This window comes from Chenopodium album, chromosome 18 (assembly GCF_948465745.1).
Source record: "Chenopodium album chromosome 18, dcCheAlbu1.1, whole genome shotgun sequence".
NCBI classification, from domain to species: domain Eukaryota; kingdom Viridiplantae; phylum Streptophyta; class Magnoliopsida; order Caryophyllales; family Amaranthaceae; genus Chenopodium; species Chenopodium album.
Window position 1 is genome coordinate 20,777,136 of NC_137851.1, and position 10,355 is coordinate 20,787,490.

Genomic DNA, 10,355 nt, shown 5'->3' on the forward strand with positions numbered 1-10,355 from the left:
AAAGCTTTATTTGAATATGTTTGCCTTTCATTTGATTTAATAAACTTTGTTGAATGCATTTTACTTTAATTTGATTCAAAAAGCTTTAATGAATGCATTTGACTTTCATTTGACTCAAAAAATTTTTTTTGAGTGTGTTTGACTTTCATTTGATTCAATTAGCATTGGTTGAATGCGTTAGACTTTTATTTATTCAAAAAGCTTTGTTTGAATATGTTTGGCTTTCGTTTGATTCAATTAACATTGTTCAAATGTGTTTGACTTTCATTTGATTCAATTAGCGTTGTTTTAATGTGTTTGACTTTCATTTGATTTAATAAGCTTTGTTGAATGCATTTGATTCAAAAGCTTTGTTTAAATGTGTTCGACTTTCATTTGATTCAAAAAGCTTTGCTTGAATGTGCTAACTTTCATTTAATTCAAAATGCTTTGTTTGAATGTGTTTGACTTTCATTAAATTGAATAAGCTTAGTTGAATGCAGTTGACTTTCATTTAATTTAACATGTTTAGGGTAAAAATTACCCTAAAATGTGGACCAATCATATAGTGACACGTGGCCCAATCAAAGGGCGACATGTATCACTATAGGAAGATTATACATATGCAAGCCCTACAAAGAGCACCTGAAAAAGAGAGAAAATGGGCCTCCTTACATCAGGAGGCTCAAATCTTGAGAAAGCCGCAAAATGGCGCCCCCTAAAGACACGTGTCCATGACTAATTGCGCCGCCAATTAGAAAACGTCATTCTAGTGTAATAACCCTAAACGGCACAAATCCCCACCCCTATAAATACCCCAATCATTTATGATGGGAGGCAGGATTGTGACATAACATTCAATAGAGGATTAAAACAGCTCCAACTTCTCTCTACTTTCTCTCTCTAGCTTTTCTGATTTCAGGTTACTAACTTAACTGTTAGAGGCAAATATTCTGGCAAAGAAATATTCGTGTTTTGCAGGTGTCCGGGCCGTATATTAGAAGAGCATGACTAGAGTCCCAGGAACAAAATCATAAAATCACCTGAAACATTTGGCGTCGTGAGTGGGGACTCTCGTCCGTTATGGCAATGTACGATCAGACACCTAATACCGATCCTGGTCCTGGTGAGTACGGACATGTAGAAGATATAATTGCAACAATTAATTCTAGTGATCCACTGAATGCTTAATTTCATGAAGCCAAGGATCCTCCGGTGACTGCTGGTTCACTTAAGCTCGCCTTAAGCAAGCTCCGAAGAGAGCTTGAGGGTAAGAGGCCTTCTACTTCTAGGTACCGTCCAGAAGATGAGGATATGGTACTTAGAAGAAGACCTAGAGCAAGGTTACCAATGCTGAAGATGTTGGGAACACCCCTTTCAGACGACATGGAAGATCTCCCTGGGTGCCACGGACGAATATGTCCAGGCACCTTGAGAAAACACAGTTGGCTAGGGGGCGGACCAGGAAGACCAGATGACAGGATAAAGTCGTATCTCCTAATCAAAAGTACTACCTAAGTTCTCTAACTAAAGTAGATAGGGAAGTAAGGTCGAACCACAAGGAAACAAGTCTTTCTATTCCTAATTAATTAAAATAATCTAAAGTATTAAGTAACCAATTTAATATTATAAGAGGAATTAAACTACGGAGATTAAGTATAGGAAGAAATAAATTAATAAAAGCCTAGGGTATAGGTTCACCAAAAAACAATATTCTAGGGTAAAACATAATAATCAATCATCAATGCAATAATTAATCAGATCATCAAGGGCTTTTGCTACGTATTACAATTGCAGAATTAATCTACCGGTAATAAATCACATCTCTCGAATCTTGACTTAACCATTTATAAATTAACCTGCCTATTCAAACTAAGCCTAAACATCAATTCACATCTTTCGAATCTCAAATCAATATTGCATAACTCATACAATTAAACCCAGCCTAATCTAATTGCATAGCACTAAATCAATTAATATGAAATTAATCAAGCATTGACAATCGACAATAATAAATTACCCCTTCACATTATTTATGGATCCCACAACCCTAGACACATAATTAAATCTAAACTAATCAAAGCAATTAAACGAAACATGATGAACAAAAGCAAATAAATTACTGAAATTAAAAGGGAAGAAATGGTTACCAAAGTTAACGGAATAATGAATTGTATAAAAGCCAAGAGTTGTAGAGAGAGAAAACAAGAGAGAAGTCTAACCTTAAGAGAGAATTTAGATAATGAAAAAGAGGTCCTTGTATCAAAACTAAACAAAACGTATTTATAAAAGCTTAAAAATCCTAATTTGAAACTATGTAAAAATTGTCGAAATGTCCTCCTAAAACACGTGCTTGGTCGGGCGCCATCTCGCCCGGTCGGGCACGCCTTTTTATTCAAGGGACGTCTCTAGCGCTCGGTCGGGCGCGGGAGCGTTTTCTTGATCTTCCGCCACGCCCGATCGGGCGCTCCTTAGGGCGAGGGCTCGCGAATCGGGTGGACTACTTGGGCATTGCTTTGGACTCTCGTTTGGGCTTCAATTCTTAGCCTAATCTGGATTTCCTCTTTGGGGCTTGTTAACTTGGTCCAATGCCTCGTTTCCTTCTAAGTTGAGCCCTTAATCACCGGTTTGAAGTCTCTAACCAGCCTTGGGCTTATGAAATACGGTCAATATCTTCTAGTGCTCGTAATGGCTTTAATACTTCTGGGAAAATGCTCCGATTTCCTACAAAAGACTACCAAAACTACGAAAACACTAGAGAACACATATTAGTGATAAAAGTGGCTCTAAAGAGCTAAAAATACTCCTAATTATGACCAATGGACGGGGGTAAAAAAATGGACATATCAAACTCCCCCAAAACGAACCTTTGCTTGTCCAAAGCAAAGAGCTCATCAATGAACAAATAAAACATACATTACCCCAAAGCGATCAAAACAAACATAACCAATTCAAGGCAAATCTAACAAGTATACATCAAAACCAACCAATCAAATCCATCCAATCACTCATCCTCCCTAACAATTGTCAAATAGAGCAAACCACAAGAGCATATAGAATTCATGACTAGTGCTCACACACAACTCTCATTTATGTGGCGGATATAAAATGTATCCGATCTCTCTCCATCCCAACCCCTTCATGTGAACAATGCCCTTCCAACTCACAACACTCGTGTGTTTGAAAGATATGCACTCAACCTAAATAGTCGACTCGAAATATATCAAATCATTCTTTGCATTGATAAGCAATTAATTTCACATTCACACAACTCTATGCACAAAGGTCGGAAGGTCTTTATAGCTTGTAATGTAAGGCTTAGGGTAAAGGGTAGGATAAATTTGGGAAAATGTTGGAGTAAAGCCGTGCTTAAGGGAGCCAAATCCTAATAAAACCAAGGTCAAAAATAAATAATGACCAATAATCTCAAACATAACTCAACTCCACCAAAAATTCACCAAACCTAGAATCCAATCATATCAAACATTCCCAACACTTACAATTTCACTCATAAAATTATAACAATGAAAAACTTGAGTGAATAAACAATTTGAACCCTTTCAACTTGTTTTTTTTTCTTTTGCACTCATTTTTTTTTTCTTTTGAACAACCTTCACTTAGAACACTTAATCATTGAACAATTTTTTTTCTTTTTGCTCTTTTTATTTTCTTTTGAAGTTCACTTTTTTTCTTTTCTTGATCTTCTCTTTTTTTTCATGCTTTATTTTTTTCTCAAGAAAATAAACTTTCAAAATCACCAAAAATATCACAATCAAGAAAAAAACAACTTCTCATAACCACCCAATTGTGCAAATAAATAGCACACCACAAACTCCCTCACCTCACTCATTAATAGCTCTCCCAAGCCAAGCTTGGGACTAGTAACCAATGGGGCAAATTCGGCTTGTAATGTGGCTAATAAACGATAAAAACTCAAGGAAACAACATGGGTAGCAAGAAGGGAACAAATGTATCTAAATTCATCTGAAGGCTACTAAAAGAACAAATGCCTTCGTCTTCCTCGATTTTCATAATAATGAGTCATACAAACATTACTCAAAGTTGCAAACCAATACTCAAATTCATTGACATATCTGGAACTAACACATATTCCTAACCAAGTCAACTAGTCAAGCACTATATTCACAAGTAGTTGGGCAAAATGGACTCATGTTAAGGCATCCAACCAAATAAACATCAAATCATAGCTAGCCTATCCACAATACTCATCATCATATACCAAGAATCAAAACAATTTTCATATATGTATGGGGCACAGGGAAGCATGATTTATCATTCATTGGATCGTATTTTTGTATTTTTTTTATTTTTCTAACTTTTTTGTATTTTTCAATTTTTCAAAGCAATAAAATATATACTAGAAAGCAATAAATCTATACTAAACACACCAAAAATAAAAGAGAAAGAAGAAAAAATTACCTTAATCCAAAAATCTCCTCCAACCCAAAATCAGATAATGTCCTCATTGAAGCCATTTTTTAATATGGGTTTAGAAAAAAATTTGTTCAAAAGTGAACAAAATTGGTATAGGATTGTAGAGGATGAAGAGAGGAAAAGATATATGTAAAAAAATTTGGTTTTGGGTGAGAGATGGAGAGGAGATCTTAGAGAGAAGGTAGAGGAATTTGAGTTTTTTAGAGAGAGAAACAATGGAGGTTGGAGGAAATATGAGGAAAGAAAGAAGAAAAAAGAAGAAATAAGAAGAAAAGAAGGGGAGCCGGCGTAGGGGGGTGTAGCGCCCGGTCAGGCGCTATCTCGCTCGGTTAGGCGCGATCTTAACCTTGATGTTCGTCCTTCTCACGCTCGGTCAAGCGCCCCCTCGCCCGTTCGGGCGATCTTATTTGAAAATTTGAACTTGGGCTTGCGCCCGGTCGGGCGCTCCTTCGCCTGGTCATGCGAATTTAATTGATTTTTCACTCCTCTTCTCGTGCTCGGTCAGGCGAATTTTCCTTTTTTTGAATTTTCCTCTCGCGCCCGGTCAGGCGTTGATTCACCCGGTCGGGCATGCTACAGCACTTAGGAGTCCGACAACATGTGCAAAAATGCTCTAAAATACATTAAATTCCCTCCTCTCTCCTCTCACATAAAGAAAACTATTCTAAAAAGGAAGAAAATACGGGTTGCCTCCCGCAAAGTGATGAGTGACATTTTTGGCACTCATTTGGTTCCTTTTTGGATGATTTTTATTTCTTTTTATCTCTCTTTTCTTTAGTTTTCCTTAGTTTTATTCTTGTTTTCTTCATTTTATGCTTTTTGTAGTTAGTTTCTCTTTTTCATGTCTTTTTCTAGTTTACTTGTTATTTTTCTCTTTTACTTGCTTTTTTATCTTTTGCTCGTAGGTGGTAATTGATTTTCCAAGAATTCCCGAGCCTCCTCTCTACGAGTTTTCATTGCTTTTATGCCTAAAGAAGGTGCAAGAAGTTCCAAGTCAAAGGTGGATCCAAGGGGCAAGCTTCAAGGCTTTGTTTATGCCTTATTCATGGCTTTTATTCTTCAAGAAATTCAAGAAAGTTTCTGCCCACTTTGTCCTCCATCATCATCATCCTGGATGCGTACACCACTTGAGCTAGGACGAAGAGAAGAAGGGGAGGAAACCCAGCTATGTGCGGGCGCACAAAGGGAGTTTGCGGCCGAACATTGGTCGTGTGCGGCCGCACACCAGGTGCGTGCGGGCGCACATTCCTGGGTGTGTCCCGTGCGCGCCTTTCTCCTTCCTCCGAGCGCCCGCACTTACGAGGGTCTATTTTTGGGCGTCATTACCGACCTCTCCCTTGTATATATAGTTATTTCTACCTATTTTTAGTAAGAAGTTTAGAAGAAGTTTAAGTTTTAGATTGAATGGGATAGTTAGTTTTTGGGAGAATTTTAGAGAGAGAAACTCAAGAACTAGAGAGAGAAACTCATGATCTTTGGTGATTGTTCAAGAATTCATCATTGTATTTGATCTTTTGATCAAAGTTTTCTAAGGATCTTCTTCTTAATCTCAATACAAGTTTGATTTTAGTTGATTTCATTAGTTTTTCATATTGTTGATGATTGATTTGGTTATTGATTGAATTTTGATTGATTTTGATTGATTGTTGGTTTAATCTTTGAATTCAAGCATGTTGATGATGAATTTGATGAATGTTGTAGTTTTGATCTCCATTTCTATGGCTAGTGAGTAGTTTCCTAGCTAGGGAAATGGTGAAGCATGTATGAATGATGGAATAGTGTAATTTGGGGATAATTGATGGAGTTTATGATATGATTAAATTTGGTTGATCTTTCATGTGCATGTGTGTGATTAATTGAGGTTTGGCCATCTTTGATTAATACACTAGATTGCATTGTAAGCTTGCTATGATACGGACCATTGATTAGTAGACTTGCAATTTCACGATTGAGGTGTTTTGTGACGTTCCCTAGGTAGTGTTTAGCGTAGTTGACGCTAGTTAGACCTCTAGGTGAACCACCTTAGTATGCTCTTTTGGATACATGATGATTTTCCTTCATATCGCTTGACTTAGTCGGTTTGACCTCCCAAATTACCGTTTCCATTATGATTGCATGTGGATCCATTGCCCTAGTGTCTTAGATTGATTTTATACAAGTTTGCATTACCTAGTTTAGCCTTAGTTCTACCTCAAACCCCTTCTTGATTCCGAAATAGCTTGATTTAGACTTCGTGCACTTGATATCCATTCCCTTGGGTTCGACCTTGACTTGCCACTACGCTAAATAAGGGTTAGTTAAGCTTACAAATATTGTTTGATAGGGTGGGGTGGTAGCCCAACGACCTACCATTCTCCTTCCCATCAAAATGGCGCCGTTGCCGGGGAATGGTGCTTGAGTGCATGTTGTTTTTGAGTCTATTTCATTTTGATAAAATACAAAAATATTTTGTTTCTCTAGGCTACGCTTTTAGCCGTGCTACTAATATTTTTGTTTGAGTTTTGCATGCATAGAACCCGCGATCGTCCCCTTGTTCCCCTTGATCCGGAAATTGAGAGGACTCTTTCAAGAAGAAGAGTGGATAATAGATCCTTGGCTTATATCTCTTCAAGTGAAGAAGAAATTCAAGAAGAGCAAGGAATGGGTGAAAATCCTAGAATAGCCTTGAAGGAGCTTGGAGTGCCCGGGGCATATAGGTTTGAGAGTGGAATAGCTCCACCAACTACCCCGGCAAATGACTTCGAAATCCGGCCGGCAATGATCACCTTGATTGAGAGAAGGCAATATAGTGGGGCTAAGAATGAGAGCCCATTGAACCATCTTAAAGAATTTGAAAAATATTGCAAGACCATCAAAGTCAATGGGGCCTCTCAAGAATTCATCCGCCTCAAGTTGTTCCCTTTCTCTCTAATAGGAAGATCTTTGGAGTGGCTAGACAAAGAGGTGAAGCCCAACTCCTTGAGAACTTGGGATGATGTTACAAAGGCTTTCTTGTCCCGTTTCTATCCCCAAAAGAAGACGGCGGAGGCAAGAGCCTTGATTCAAGGGTTCAAGCAAAGGCCGAGTGAAAGCCTTTATGAAGCATGGGAGAGATTCAAAGAGTATCAAAGGGAGTGCCCTCACCACGGAATCCCCACATACCATGTGATCCAAATCTTCTATGGCGGTTTAAGTCCCCAAGGCAAGTCATGCCTTGATGGAGGGGCCGGGGGCCCTATCATGAACAAAACCGAAGAAGAAGTTGTGGACATCATTGAGGACGTGGTGACATATTATAGGGATTGGCAAGATGGGGAGAGGGACTCTTCAAGCAAGCAATCTTCATTGTATTCGGTGGACCATCTCAATGCAATCAACAACCTTTCCTCCCAAATGAAAAATTTAGGAAAGGAGTTCACCGCAATCAAAGCTAAGTTGGAGAGCACTTCTACCTCTTCTCAAGCTTCTAATCTTCCCTCCCAATTTAAGGGGAGAGGTACTCCTTCTAACTCTCAACCCCCTCCCTCTTCACATAATATGCCTTTAGGTTGCTTGTTTTGTGATGCATGTGGATCGTATGATCATGACTCTAGTGTTTGTCCTAATGAATGTGTTGATGAATTTGACAACAATGAGTGTGAACATGTTAATTTTGTGTCAAACAACAATGTTCAAAGGTTTGATAATCAAAAAGGCCAATGGAATAGGAATTACCAAAACCAAGGCAATTTTGACAACTATAATCATAATGGTGGTTATAGGAACCAAGGGAATCAAGGTTCTCGTGGTAACCATAACCAAGGTTATAGTAGCCAAAATCAAAGCCAAAACTATGGTAATCAAAATCATAATTATGGTAATCAAAACCAAGGTTATGTAAATCATAACCAAGGTAATGGAAACCATAATCATGGTGGTGGTAACCATAATCAAGGTTATGGTTCAAATCAAAATAGGAGTAATTGGAACAATCAAGGAAGGGGAAATTTTCAAAACAATGCTCAAAGAGGTCCCCCACCCGGTTTTGTTCCAAAGATTCAAGGTGAAAATTCCTATTCACAACCTTCATCTCCTAGGACAACCTTGGAAGAGTTGATTGATAATCAAACCAAGATCATTAACACCTATATGGCGGTTAGTGATAAGAAATTCAATGAGATGATGACCCACAATAAGATGCTTGAGACTCAAATTACCCAATTAGCAAGCACTATTAAGGATTTTGCTAGTCCTTCATCTTTGCCTTCCCAAGGTGTTGAACCAAAGAAACCCGTGTACTCTATTGCCACAAGTGGTGGAAATGATTTTGATGAGGGAGTTTCTTGTTCAAAAGAGGGAAGAGATGAGAGTGGTGCTAAGGAGAATGAAGTGGAAAGGGTTGAGTCTAAGGAAATCTTTTGTGAGGTTGACAAAAGAGAAGAGTGTGTTGATGAAAAGATGAGTGAGATAGAGAGATTTCCCGATCTACCATATCCCCAAAAATATTTGAGATTCAAAATGGATGAGCAATTTGGGAAGTTCCTTGAAGTTCTTAAGGATGTTCATGATTCTACACCCCATACCGAGCCAATTCCCGACATGCCTAAGTACTCCAAGTTTCTTAAGGAGATCTTAGAGGAGAAGGAGGATTTTGATGAGGGTAGTTCGGTGGAAGGAGGGAAGTGCTTTAGTGCTCTTATCCATGGTGAACTTCCAAAGAAGATGGAAGATCCGGGGAATTTTTCAATCCCTTGTCAAATTAAGGAAATGGTTTTTGAGAATGCTTTGTGTGATCTAGGGGCTATTGTGAGTATTATGCCCTTTTTGGTCTTCGAAAGGCTTGATCTAGGTGAGCTACAATCATCTAAGATAACACTTCAATTGGCCGACCGTTCTATTAAGCTTCCTAAGGGAAGAATTGATGATGTCCCCTTAAGGATTGGAGAGTTTGTTTTTCCGGTGGATTTTGTTGTTCTAGAGATTGAGGAGGATGAACATATTCCAATCATTTTAGGGAGGCCTTTCTTAGCTACCTCGGGAGCTTTAATAGATGTCAAAGGAGGTCAAATTACTTTGAGGTGTGGGAAATTAGAAGAGAGTTTTATGTTGAAACCAATGCATGAGTCTTTATCTTGTGTCCAAGATATTGCATGTGCTAGTCTTTCTCATTCCATTGATGGTATGTGCATGGTAGATTCTTCCACTAACAATGTTTTTGAGTTTGTTGATGATGTTTGTGCAAGTATTGATGATGTTAGTGAAGAAGAATTTGTGATTCAAAAGCCAAAGGATGAGAAAGATATTGGTTTTCCAAATTGGTTCAAGCTTAATTCTCATGAGGAAGAGAAAGCTTCCATGACTAAGGATGTTGAAGTCAAGCCGAAGAAAAAGGCCCGTGACTCGAAGAAAACAAGGAAAAGGAAGAAGTTGAGAAGTGAAAAAGAAGAATTTGAAAAGAATTTTGTGAGGGTTTCATCAAGCAATAATGAGAAGTTGCCCAAGGTTGAAGAAGAATTTGCTCTATCAACCACCTTGAAGAAGGTGGTGTTCTTTGATCCTCCATGATTAGGAGGAAGGGTCGAGCTTAGGACCTTAAGCAAGCGCTTCCCGGGAGGCAACCCGGAGTTTCTAACCTTTCTCTTTGATTTTTGAATTTTCTCATTTTTGTTTCTTTTATTACTTTGTCTTTTCTTTTACTTTTCTTTTTATTTGGATTTTTAGGATGTCCGTTTGTGGGATTGGAATTCAACAAATATGCATGACGAATGGAAGGTGTTCATGGCACAAATCATATTTTGTTCGATTCTAATCGAAATTTGAGGTAAAAGGGTAAGAATTTTTAGAGAGGTGAGATAGGAAATTCATATTTTGAAAGTTGGAGAAAATTGATACTTAGTGAATTTTTGAGGTGTGCACATGAATTTTCAACTTTGAGGACTTTGAATATGATTTTAGCTACTGCC

General features: G+C 38.1%; 1 pseudogene; it reads right to left on the reverse strand.

The window, feature by feature from the left end:
- Nucleotides 1-7,466: 7,466 nt before the first annotated feature.
- Nucleotides 7,467-7,565, reverse strand: LOC145593258 (small nucleolar RNA R71; annotated as a pseudogene).
- Nucleotides 7,566-10,355: the final 2,790 nt, after the last annotated feature.